Source organism: Mauremys mutica, chromosome 12 (assembly GCF_020497125.1).
Source record: "Mauremys mutica isolate MM-2020 ecotype Southern chromosome 12, ASM2049712v1, whole genome shotgun sequence".
NCBI classification, from domain to species: Eukaryota; Metazoa; Chordata; order Testudines; family Geoemydidae; genus Mauremys; species Mauremys mutica.
Window position 1 is genome coordinate 78,701,554 of NC_059083.1, and position 13,085 is coordinate 78,714,638.

Consider the following 13,085-nt stretch of genomic DNA (forward strand, 5'->3'; position numbering starts at 1 on the left):
GTGCTCTAGGTGTCCCTAAGTCTCTGACAGCCAGACGCTGGGACTGGATGAAGGGATGGATCACTCAGTAATTGCCCTGTTCTGTTCATTCCCTCTGAAGCATCTGGCATTGGCCACTGTCGGAAGACAGGACACTGGGCTAAATGGACCATTGGTCTGAGCCAATATGGCCATTCTTATGTTCTTACTGAAGGCCAATCTCACTCAGAGAGCTGGATGTTGAGATTATTTCCTGCAAAATTTAGACTTTCTAAAAGATATTCATCCTCATTCTTCTCCGTTATTCTCGGGAAAGAAAGCAGAGCACAGAGCATATGCCCTGGCTAATGAACCCTTTTTTCCATGTGCTCAAACAATGCCTTTTCCTATAGACAAAACAAAGATGGCCTTGTGGTTAAGGTGCTAGAATAGGACTCCAGAGATCTGGTTTGAATTCCTGGTTTGGACAAGTTACTTATACTTTCTTTGCCTCAATTATTCATCTGTGAAATGGGAATCATAATACTGCCAGAAGCTGGGAATGGGCGACAGGGGATGGGTCATTTGATGGTTACCTGTTCTGTTAATCTCCTCTGGGGTACCTGGCATTGGCCACTGTCAAAAGACAGGATACTGGACTAGATGGACCTTGGTCTGACCCACTATGGCCGTTCTTATGTTCCCATATATTCATTAATGTTTGAGGTTCGCAGACACCACAGTGGTGGGCTATATAAAAAGACAGATTACTGCAAATGGCCTACAGGCTACTCCATTCTACGACAGGGGAGAATGAAATTGAACTTAAAAAGGTAACAATGAGAGACAAGATGGGAGAGGTCATATATTTTATTGGACCTGAAGAAGAGCTCTCTGTAGCTCACAAGCTTGGCTCTTTCACCATCAGAAGTTGGTACAATAAAACATATTACCTCACCCACCTTGTCTCTCTTCTAGTCTGGAACCAACATGGCTACCACAACACTAAAACCAATGGTGTGAAGCAAAGATAGCCAAATAGGTTGAGGAAAATACATAAACCAGATCCTGATATAAATTGACATAGCTTCATTGACTTTGATGGAACCAAGGTAAATTGCACCAGCTGAAGGTCCAGAATGAATACCCCATCTATAAAAAAAAAACAAAAAAAAAAGGTGTTAAGATACCTTGGCAAAAGCTGGAATTTTTGCAGTATTTCTTTTTAACAGGGGCTCAGTCAACTTGATGTTAACTTGAACGTTTGTACTGCATAGTTGATTGCGGTTGAACTTGCTTGACTACGAGTAATTTTATAAGGTGTCCCATATTCAGCATAGGGAAATATGGTCACCCTTCTCAGGAAACAAAAGGACAAAGACAAGACCCCAAAATGTTTTTATTTAAGTGCATGTGTTTCAAGCCAATTTCATGATGTTTGAGGGGCCTGACTCATGATCGTTGAATAGTTGGGGTCGGCAATACCATAGAGCCACCATTCTGTATAGCAAATAGAAAACAGATTAAGAAAAACCAACTACTAGGATTTATTTTGAAGGTGCTTGATATTACCTCACCTACCTTGTCTCTCTAGTATGGAGCCAGTCTGTCATCTACACCCTCTCTTCTCCCCCTCCCCGCCAGTCAGTCAGGGCATGATCAAATCGTAGACGGTCTAGGTGTGCAGCACGAGGAACCCCTAGGAGCAATGGAATATTTTTGTAGGCCTATAAACCTCTCAATTAACGCTGTAAATTGGGAAAATGGCTCTCAGGCTGGACACTGCCCAAGCCCTAATGTGCTTTCACCACTTCAACGAGCAAACCTTTCTGCATCTGATTGATGTGGGGGTGGCGGGGAGGGAGGGATTTTGTAACTGTATTTAGTTCAAATTTCATCCAGCAGTTTTTATGGAACATTTTCTCAAAAGTCTTTACAGGGACAGAGACAAAATGGCCAAAGTAAATGGAAGGTATGTTTTCCAAAGAGCAATAAATAATATCCAACTATTATTTGTATTATGTTAGTACCCCGCGGCACCAGTCAAGACCAGTGCCCCAGTGTGCTAAGCACTGTAAACACACATGGAGAGAAAGTCCCTATCACAAAGAGCTGACTATGTAAATAGAAAAGGCAGAAAGGGAAACCGAGGCACAGAAAGGCAAAGTAACTTCTCCAAGGTCATAAAGCAGTGCCAGGAATAGAATCCTGGTCCCTTGACTCCTACTCCAGCACCCTACCTGGGAAGCTTTTAGGTTTTCTTCTGCATCTCAGGCAGCGTATAGCAGGCCAGTGTCAGAGGAGTGCAGCAAGAGGATTGTGACTCAGAATCCTATATCCTTCCCTGCTCCCCCTAATTCTTCGGCAGATGTAACTTACTGTGGCCCTGAAGAGGATGTTGCTTACTTCCCCTCTCCCATCCAGTGCCTTAGTACTGGGCCTGAGCCCTGAGGCAGGGAGCTCTCATGCAGCTGCTCAGGAAGTTAGGGAGGGGCTTTTCTCCTCAGCATGGTTGATGGCACCCTTGCGTGTAGATAAAGGGCTAATCGGGGTTCAAGGATAAGCAGGATTTGGATGAAGTTAAATCTCAATGTACGGGGTGTGGTCAGGTATAAGGGTCCCGATCCCGCTTTGTGTAACTCTGGTTTCACTCCATCGACTTCGGTGCCTCTTCATTTACACCTAGGCCTGAGGTTTCTCTCACTAGGGGAAGGGGAGAGGAGAGTTTAAATAATCATCTGGTGCTGAGCTGTTCTGCAGGAATCCGTTGCCTCTTAATTGTCCCAATTTTAAGAAGCTCACCAAAGGAATGGCGATCTCATGGCCGAGCACAGCTGGGAAGTCCCAGACACTGAGGATGGGGAGGAAACAGACTATCCCACTGATTCCGTCCTTTTGAAGTCCTTTTTAATTCCCCGAGCATCCTGAGTCCTCTATGGCCAACTGTCTGACCACCGCCCGGAGGCGATGGCCAAGCCATTTGTCAGCTCTCTTTCCCAACTGGGAGAAGTAGGAGGGAGACAGAGATGCAAGGGAAGCTCCTGCCGCACAGAAATATCCCTCCAGGTTAGTCAAGTGTCACAATGTTTCCAGGCCTTTAAAAAGCCTCAATTAACCAATAATCAGCACAGCATGGCAAGTTGGGAACTGATAGTTACTTCTGCTGACTCCGTGGCCAAAGGCTAAAAAGCACTCGAGGAGCTAAATTAGTCATCTAATTGGGATTGTTCCAGCCCTACACCCATACCTGCTCCTGCAGGCTCACAAAAATGTGCTGTTTGACCTCAGTAATAAGATTCCAATGGCCTCTATTTTCCTGCCTCTCTCCTCTTAGCAAACCCTTCTAATTAGCTTCATGAGGCCGAAGGGGACAGTGCATGCCAAGTTGTGACCTCAGATGCACATGCATGACTCCGAGGAAGGCATCTAGCCCTAAAGATCTGGGGTCAGATTCTCATCTAGTGTAAATTGCTGTAGCGTCTTTGGCTTCAGTTAGCTACGCTGATTTACCGCAGCTGGAGATCTGGTCCCAAATTCATTCCCATTTGCATGAGAAAACTGCTCCTGGCAAATATTTGTGAGGCCCCTGGGGCAGAATTTGTGCAACAGAGACACCATCATAGGGATACAGCAAGCCACAGCAGAGGAAGACGAGGGTTGGAATGGACAATAAAGACTGGGCACAGGGGTTAAATGTGCATAACGTTTTCTGTCACTTCAGTTTTCCTGATTGGGCCCAACACATCTTTTTTTTTTCTTTTTTTTTTAAAGTCCTATTGAAAATGAGAACTTATCTATGGGTGTTTTGAACCATTTGATAGAATTTTAATTTTTTGTAAAGACCTATAGAAAAGTTCTCTATCTATAAAATGTAATAGGGCTTTAGAATAATTTTTATAAAGCTCTTCTAAATATCCATGATTTCAGCCATATTAAATTCTATAGGACTTTATTGTAAAAGGAATTATAATTAAAACTAGACTTAAAAGTGTGAAATCTTTGCCAGGGAAAGTTACAGACCCACCTGTCTGTGTAATGTGTGTCTGCTTGGTAATTTAGTCCTTCCATCCAATGTCTGAGCAGAAACAAAATGAATTTTGCTGGTAGCGTTGGGTTTTCTTGGTCTTGTTTTGGTTTTCCCGCAATGGCTACCTGAGGACAAAGAAAGCAATACATTAATTCTCCCTGTATACCCCAGCTCCTCATTTTCAGCCTGATTCACCAGCGCATTGGAATCAAAAGAGTTATACTAGCAACAAGCTGGAGAATCAAGCCCTTTGATTAGAGATAGGGCTGAACCAAAACCCTAGACCCAAACTCCCCCTGCAAACTTTGGGGAAGCTGAATGGGGAAATGAATTTTCAACTCCAGCTTCACATTTAATTGCGCCTCAGCTTTTTCTTCTCAAAGGGAGACACATTTCTATTCGGCATCCTTGAAATCAATGGAAAGACTCCAACTGACTTCACTGAGCATTAGAGAGGGTCCTCTAGGTGCTCTCTATCCCAATAGATCATTACCCCTTGGGAAAGGGATGTGGCAGCTCTGTTGTAATTTTCACTTCTCTGTCTGATCTTATTGAAAGCTTGAAGGGTACCCAGGAGAATTCCAATCACCTCTGACCCTTCCACACTCTGGGTTGCCTACGGGCTGTTTCCCAGGAAGATTTCTAACTCTTTCCTCATCAGAAGCTGCAGCCTCTGTGACCATCCAGGTTAGGTTAAGACCAGGAGCTCCAATAACAGGGCTCCATATATTAATTACAGGCCTCACAAAGTGCTGACAGAATGGTGGCAACACCTAACAGCCCCAGCCCTTCACACTCAGATGGAATTGATTTCTGGGAGCGGATAAAGAGTTAATTTCCCCTCAGATTATCTCTTCCTGGTTTCCAGCATGTTTTGCTCTTGCACCTACCTAAATTCCAGGTGGATTGTTCTGAGAAGGGTCATGTTTCCATCTGACATGGAGTTTGCATACAAAGGGGCTTCCACTAAAATCAATTATAGCCAGATCTTTGGCCCAGGCTTAAGGAGCAGACTAATGGAGTGTAAAGCTGCCCTAAAGGAACCACTGAGGATTCTGGGAGTTGATATGACAGAAGTTGGAGGGGCCAGGGTTGGAATTGGCTGCACTCTTGATATCCTGAGTCAACAGAATCCAAAATCCGGCAAATGGGGATTATCTCTAAATCGTGTGAATGGTTCATCAATGTACCTTGCCTGGCAAATCTGATGGGCTTTGCAGGGTATTAACTCCGCTGAATCAAGGACAGAAGAGTTATACCTATTCTTTAGGCAATGCTGTTCATGTCATTAATGCACCGGTTGTGTTGTCACATATAAGCCCCTATTTTCAGAGAGGTTATAACTCCTTTTCCGTTTGTTCCATGCTAAAACTGGCACATAGAATTTCCATCCACCAAGAGCTATTTCTTTTTCAAGAAAACTGGGTTCTGCTCTTCTTGGACTACAGCTGAAGCAATAGGAGGGTTCTGTTTCCATCAGCACTGATTAGAAACTGTGTTTGTTGTTTTGGCTGAAAATTTTGATTTTTCATTGGAAAAAAAAATTGATTTTCAGCAGTTGAAAATTTTGTCCAAAAGCTGCCAGGGATTGTTCCATTTTTGGCCAAAAGTCAAAAGACTTTTGGTTTTCCTGTTTTAATTTCCAAAAAAATGTAAAGAATAGCAAATACCGCATGAACAAAACCAGTGGGGAAAACAAATTCCAATGGCACAATATTTAAACAGCTATCTCCTGGGTTTCCATACACAAAAAGCAAACAGGTACTTCCAGTCTAAAATGAATTTTAGTTAGCGGGATTAAAAACTGAGAAAAATCAGAAGCAAAGTCTCTGAGAGAGATTACAGCGTGTGCATCTCTTCCGTAACAGACTGCAGCAGTTCTGGGAACCAAATAGCTGCCGAACTCTGAAGACAGGGAGAGATCTTAGATCTTTAAAGCTACGTACCCAGAAAAGAAAAGGCATAACAGTTACATAGCATCATAAATGCCTGGGCATTCTGCACAGAAAGCAGTTACAGGATTGAACCATTCCCCTGCCAGAAATTTGCCATTAGTTTAGGGTCTGCCCTGAAGCATGAAGATTAATACAACCTTACTGATTTTTGTCCACATTAGTTTCACTGACGATACTGTTCCTTTTCATACAGGTCAAGAGAAGTGGGTTCTAGTCCCACCTCTGCCACTGGTCATCTGTGCGACTTTTAGGAAGTCACTCCCCTTCTGTTTCTTCTCCCAGCTTTTGCTTTTGGCCCAGGGGCACTCTTCCTATGTGTTTGCACAGCACCTAGCACCATGTGGCCCTGATCTCCGTCGAGGCCTCTCGCCACTATTGTAATACAAATAATATTAAATAACACTGCTAACATCCAGGGAGAGTCCAAATCTACCAGCCTGAAACCTGCGACATTTCACTGAGAGCTTGTCTCTGATTTCTGATCCGTCTCTTCAGATAATCTGAATTTGTCTCCCCAGACTCTGTAATTAGCAAAATCTTTGTAGCTTCAAAAAAAGTGAAGCTTTGAACTCAACGTACGGTAGTCAGAGTATCTGGAGCCGATAAAGAACTGCCTTACACTTAGTGCTGGTGGCTTTTGCCTACCCAATAGATGTTTAGTCCCATTTCCTCCACACTAGGTTTCCCCTGAGTTCTTTCTTCCTGTGCAATAACTGATAAGAACGAGCATTCAAGCCACAGAACCATTTGCTACTGGCTCTTCACATTACAGTACATACTGCAGCAAAGCGAGCAGAGTTTGTGAAGGAGCTATTTTTTTATTTTATTTTTTTGGTGGTGAAAAGGTTGCATACACTTTTTTTTTCTGGTGCAAAGGCTCAGAAAGGATGGAAAGCAAAATATTTTGATAATTATTCAGGCCATCAGGTTACATAAAAGGTTCCATAGCCCTGTGCATCAAACCTTAACAGTTAAAACCACAAATTCTGTTTTTTCAGCTATAAAACATTCAGGGCAATATATATATATATAATAAAATCTATTTTCCATTCGCTTGAAACTTATAAAATTTAATGTGGTGAAAAATGACAGTTTACTCCCAGAAGGAAACTGCTCAGAGAAGCTTGTTTCATATGTACACTGGTACGGAGAAATATGTCCATATTCAAATAAAAGTAATTAAATGTTGGAAGAGGATGTCACAGCATAAAATGTGAGAGCTACGAAGAACATGATGTTTTAAATCTTAACGGGAAAGTGTTCTTTCTGGGACGATGGTTCAAGAAGAAGTCAGTTTTGAAGATCTCTCTATCCCAGTGTTTCCAAGGTGGTCTCAGTTTTGATAGGACCATGATTCTGCCGTCTTGAAGCCAATGGCTAGATCCTATAAGGTGCTGTGGACCCACAACTTTTTTATCTCCTGGAACTCCAATTCATAGATTCATAGACTCTAGGACTGGAAGGGACCTCGAGAGGTCATTGAGTCCAGTCCCCTGCCCTCATGGTAGGACCAAATACTGTCTAGACCATCCCGGATAGACATTTATCTAACCTACTCTTAAATATCTCCAGAGTTGGAGATTCCACAACCTCCCTAGGCAATTTATTCCAGTGTTTAACCACCCTGACAGTTAGGAACTTTTTCCTAATGTCCAACCTAAATCTCTCTTGCTGCAGTTTAAGCCCATTGCTTCTTGTTCTATCATTAGAGGCTAAGGTGAACAAGTTTTCTCCCTCCTCCTGATGACACCCTTTTAGATACCTGAAAACTGCTATCATGTCCCCTCTCAGTCTTCTCTTTTCCAAACTAAACAAACCCAATTCTTTCAGCCTTCTCAGCACTTCTCAGGTTGCATGAGACATTAAAAGGCCCTCCAATCCTGGACATAGGAATGGCCCTATTGCAGGGTTTCTCAAACGGGTCGCAGCTTCTGTAGGGAAAGCCCCTGGCAAGCTGGGCCAGTGTGTTTACCTGCCCCATCTGCAGGTCCAGCGGATCGCGGCTCCCACTGGAGGCTGATCGCTGCTTTGGGCCAATGGGAGCCACAATCGGCCGGACCTACGGATGGGGCAGGTAAATACACCGGCCCGGCCTGCCAGGGGCTTTCCCTACAGAAGTGGCGACCCCTGTTTGAGAAACCCTTCCCTATTAGGTCAGACCCGATGCTCATCTAGGCCAGCATCCTGTCTCTAACAGTGGCCAGCACCAGACATTTCAGAAGGAGATGTAAGAATGCTGCAGCAGCAGATATGGGATAATCTGCCCCCCAGATAGATCTCATCATGATCTTCAATAGTATCATAGTGCCATGGCATTGTGACTGGAGCAAACCAGAAACCCAAGGCCTGATTGTCCTCACACAGCAGTGACTGTAGCAGAGACACCAATGGATGCACTGAAGGTACACCTGATTTATGCTGGATTAAGTGTAAGCAGAACCTGGTCTTCTATGTTAGACAACCTTACCGGAGCCCTATTTTGGCACAAGACATTCCAGTGATGGTTTGGAATCCTGGTTTCAACCATACTGAAAATATAGCAAGAATAACATTTCTTGTGCCATTTCAGTGTTTGTGTTTCTGTTTCAAAAAGACAAAACATTTATGAAGCACTGATTGTCTGAGTTTCTCTTACTTTGGTTTAAGTTCTGGGGCGAAGGCTCACGTAAACATTATCTCATGGACTATTGCACCCATCCCACCCATAAAACAACCAAGGTCGGTTGATAATTCTCCTCATTTCACTAGCCCCCCCAAAACTCTGCCTTAAAGACTTAGTTTGAGATGATATGTTCATCACCTGGTATGCCCAGACTCCACATACAGCACTGGGGAGTCGGAAGTTTAAGTTCCCTTCACTTCCAATGAGTAAAGTCTATCTAAATGTGGTAGATCACATTGCATTTCCACTCAGGACAACAGAGTGGCTGCAGGATACAATATGCACTAGGGGAAAAAAGCATCCTGTATTCTGTTAAATATACTTCCAGCCTCATAGCACCTGAAGACATGGGGAGTCAGAGAAGGCAGCCCCCAGGAAATCAATCTAACTTTTTTAAGCCCAAAGTAAATGTCTTTGTGGAAAACCCAGATTTTCTTTGACTGGCACATTGTTGCATCGGATTGCTGTATCCTGGTGCCTGAAACATCTGACCAGAGCTGGGTGACTTTTGGGTGGCAAATAGTTTATTCAATGTTTGGCTGACCCAAAACTATTGGCAAATTTGACACTGTTACTTTCATCCATTCACAAAATGGCCAGAAGAGGAGAAGGAGGTGGTGGTGGTGGTGCTGCTGTTGCCACCACCACCTCTTTTATGTCTCCCCCTTTTATAATTTTTAGCCCAGCGGTTTGGGCACTCACGTGGGCGATCCAGGTTCAAATCCCTGTTCTGGAACAGCCCCAGAATTGACATTTTCAATCCACCAAGAATTCCAAAAAATGTTAGATGTGATTTGACCCATCGAACCAAAAAATCAATTATTCACCCAGCTCTACATATGATGTTATCTTGTGTCAGCTATGCATCTAAGGCCCGAAATTGCAAGGTGGTAAACACTCTGGGAGGTGAAGTGTTGCTTTCAACTACCATTGGATTCATTGCAACGTGAGAGCACTTTCCAGGATTGAATCTGATCTCGTTCCCACTGAAGTCATTAGCAAAGCTGCTGTTAACTCCAAATAAGAGCAGAATACATCTCATAATGAAGGCCACAGCTATAATGACATTATGGACACTCAGAAGTCAAGTCAGCTTTCAAACCGGTTGTGTTACTCAGTTTGCTGAAAATATACAGCTTAAAATCCTAGACAAAGCATATAAAACAGCTCAGAAAAATCCATAGAAGAATACACTTCTTTATAAACCTTTCCAATAGGATATGTATACATACAAGATAAATTTGTATATGAAAAATCCACACTCACCAGACCTTTGCTTGCTAACTAGAATGAGTCCCACAAACATTACTAAGAAAGGGATATACTTTTCTTTATGTTCTTTCTGCATGGGAACATTAAAAAGTCATCTAATCTCCTGAAACTACAGGCTAAAGAAATATGTTAAAAATTTCCCAATAGTCAGCCACAAAAACACAGACTATTACCAGCTAAAAACCAACATTATTCCCTCTGCGTGTTAGAATTTGACACTTCTGGGCACCAAGAGCATTTTTCAAAAAAAAAAATTAAAAAATAGGTCTGTATAAATGAAAACTCCCCGCTCCCCCTTTTCCGTTTCAGACAGAGAAAAAAAATGACTCTTAAAATACTAATGAGCAAACACGAGCTGTGGGAGGAGACCAAAAGCCATGAACGGGGCATAATGGACTGTGTGAGTAATTCAAATGCATGGCACATTTAAAGCTAGAAGGAGATTTTGATTTGATATGCTGTGCAATTAGAATGTTGAGAGAAAAGCTCTCAGCTCACCAGCTAGCTAACAAGTGGCCAAATGTGTGTCTCCATTTTTAACAGGTAATGAAAATTCGACATTGTATTACAAGAGCAGCTAGAATTCCCAGTCAAAGGTCAGGGCTCCATTGTGCTACAGCTCTTTACAAACATGCATACTAGTTCTGTCTATATAGTTATTTATGAAATATCTAATCACCGTGGTGACTATGCTTCTTGGCCATGATTTTCAAAGCTAGGAGCCTAAAACTAAGCTCCTACATCCATATTTAGACTAGGATTTCAAAGCCAGCTAAGGGATTTCAGCATCCAATTTGTGTTAAATTTTACTGAGATTTGGACAGCCAGGGTCTTAAATAAGTAGCTGAATTTTCAAAAGTGCTGAGCAGCCAGCATTTCCTTCTGAGGTTAATGGATGCCCATCATTTTTGGAACATCAACCTTCTTATTTAGAAGCCTAAATATTGACTTGGGAGCCTATGTTTTGGGCTCCACATTTTGAAATGTTGGGCCCTACTGTAATGAGAAGCACACTTCAGAAGAGCTGAAGATTTGGTTCAGACAAGCATTCAGCAAGTCTGGTGATAACAGAACAGGGACAAAATGCCCGCCTCCCAGCGTGAAGCCTGAATCAACAGGCTTGGTACAGGGTTTCCCCCAGGGCTTGTAGTTTGCAATCCTCCTCCACGTTGTGAATCGACAGCTGAGTACATCCACGGGCCGTAATTCAGCGTCAGGGATGCAGTTGTATCCATGCTCCATGCGCTTCCCCTACCCCATCCCCACCTCCAAAGGTTTTAGCTACTTGATCCATGGAGTTGTGGATCCACTGGCTATGCTGTGGTCTCATGCTAATGGTTCAGAGATGGCCCCTGTAGAGCAATGTTATACAGGAGTCCTCACTGTGCCCCCTCTACTGGATTTCAGAGGATTGGCTTTTGCTGTACTCTGAGCAGGGCCTTTGACTTACTGGTAAATAGCTTTTAACAACAAGGTTTTAAACAGAGAACACAGTCTCCTGACAATAAGTATTTAGAAGAAACATTCTCTCTGAGACAGAGATTTTGCTGCTAGACTGTGGATTAAATTTGCCAGCTGATGGTTGTTACCCACAAATCAATGATAGAGCCAGGCACAGAACCCAGGAGTCCTGACTCAGTCCCAGACACTAACCACTAGGCAACATTCCTCCCAACAAACATGCTGCAAGACAAAGCAATTGTGTAAAGCAGGGGGTCCCCTACATGCCCTAAATGTGCCCGCGTCTTGGCCAGCGGTCGAGCATCCGCCGAAATGCTGTCAAATTTCGGCAGCATTTCGGCGGCGACGCCTCTCAATGACGCCGCTTGCCACCGACAAGCGGCGTCATCGAGAGGCGTCGCCACCAAAATGCCGCAGAAATTTGACAGCATTTCAGCAGATGCTCCACTGCCGCCACGGTCCTTCGTCTGGCGCCCGCCAGACGAAAAGGTTGGGGACCACTGGTGTAAAGAGACAGAAAGACAGTCCTCATGAGAGTAGATCTGAAACACTGATCTTCATAATAAATGAGAAGGAAACCCTGTCCTGGCTGAAAGTGCATCTGACAGGTAGAGAGTCCCGTTTCTGATACCCTAATGTTTCCTAATCACAGTCTAGGGCTTATGGGATAGGCTCTGCCATTTTCCTACATCACAGCACCTCTGAAATTATAGTGCTCTTTTCTCTGCCTTAAACCATAACATGCCTCTTATGAAAATATTTTAATAAGCCTCTTTTCCCAGAGAACTTATGTGATATTTCTTTCATAACCCTATCATGCCCATCATCTCTTACAGTAGTTCACATGCACAGCACTCCTCCAGGCTCGCTTTCAACTTAAATGAAGGGTTTCAAATGTGACTTGTGATTTCAGATGCCTCAAATTTGGGGAAGAGGCAACTTGCTGCACTGAATGAGCTCCCATAAGGTGTCTCGAGCTGGGAACCCAAAATCTTAAGTCACCTTTGAAACTCTTGGTCCTAAATCTTACGGAAAACTCCTATAGGGCTTAACAGACAATGAGTGTCTTCCTATGGAAGCTTTAACCTAGCCAGAATATTGAGTGGAAAATTTGATCCCACTTATAGATTCTTCAGAAAGGTTCAATAAACATAAAAGAAGGTTCTGATTCTCTGTTATATTCCACAGAACTGTAGAATCATTTCAACAGAATGCTATTTAATTGCCGTTTATTTCACCATCTGTTCATTTCCACAGGACCTTTCTAAAAGGAAAGGGTGGGAGGTTAAAAGTTTGTGAGGGCGGGGCAAAGGGCATATGCCCCGTTGCCTGGCAAGAAGCCAATGGAAAGCACATCATGCCGGGTAGTACCTGAGTTGTGAGGCAATTTCCAGTCCTACCTGAAGCAGAGAAAGTGGCTGATATGCCACTAAAGGAGACAAAGCACAATGGTAACTGTCTCTGTGTCCAACCCGCAAGGTACGATCACAGGACCTCAGCAGTGTGTGACTATCAGAGCAAAAGAACACAGATAATGTTGCAAGTTGCGACTTTAGAGATGGCAATAACAGGGCTGCAGAAGCACAAACAACTCGCCCCCCTTCTATTCCCCCGCTTTGCTGCGCTTTTTCTCTCCCACATCTAACCTGCAGACACTTGATCCCAAAGGCTATTTAGTTCCTGGCCCTTCTGAGGCCACTGGAGGCTGAGTGATATGTGTGGGAAAGTGGCAGCCATCTTTGGTGCACCT

General features: G+C 43.5%; 1 long non-coding RNA gene across 1 annotated transcript in view; it reads right to left on the reverse strand.

Moving 5' to 3' along the window:
- Positions 1–3,981: 3,981 nt before the first annotated feature.
- The window catches only part of LOC123345784, a 75,913-nt gene continuing 66,809 nt past the window's right edge, over positions 3,982–13,085 (reverse strand). The window contains exon 3 of the long non-coding RNA XR_006572862.1: positions 3,982–4,110. This is a non-coding gene — a long non-coding RNA (uncharacterized LOC123345784). The remainder of the gene's footprint in view (positions 4,111–13,085) is intronic.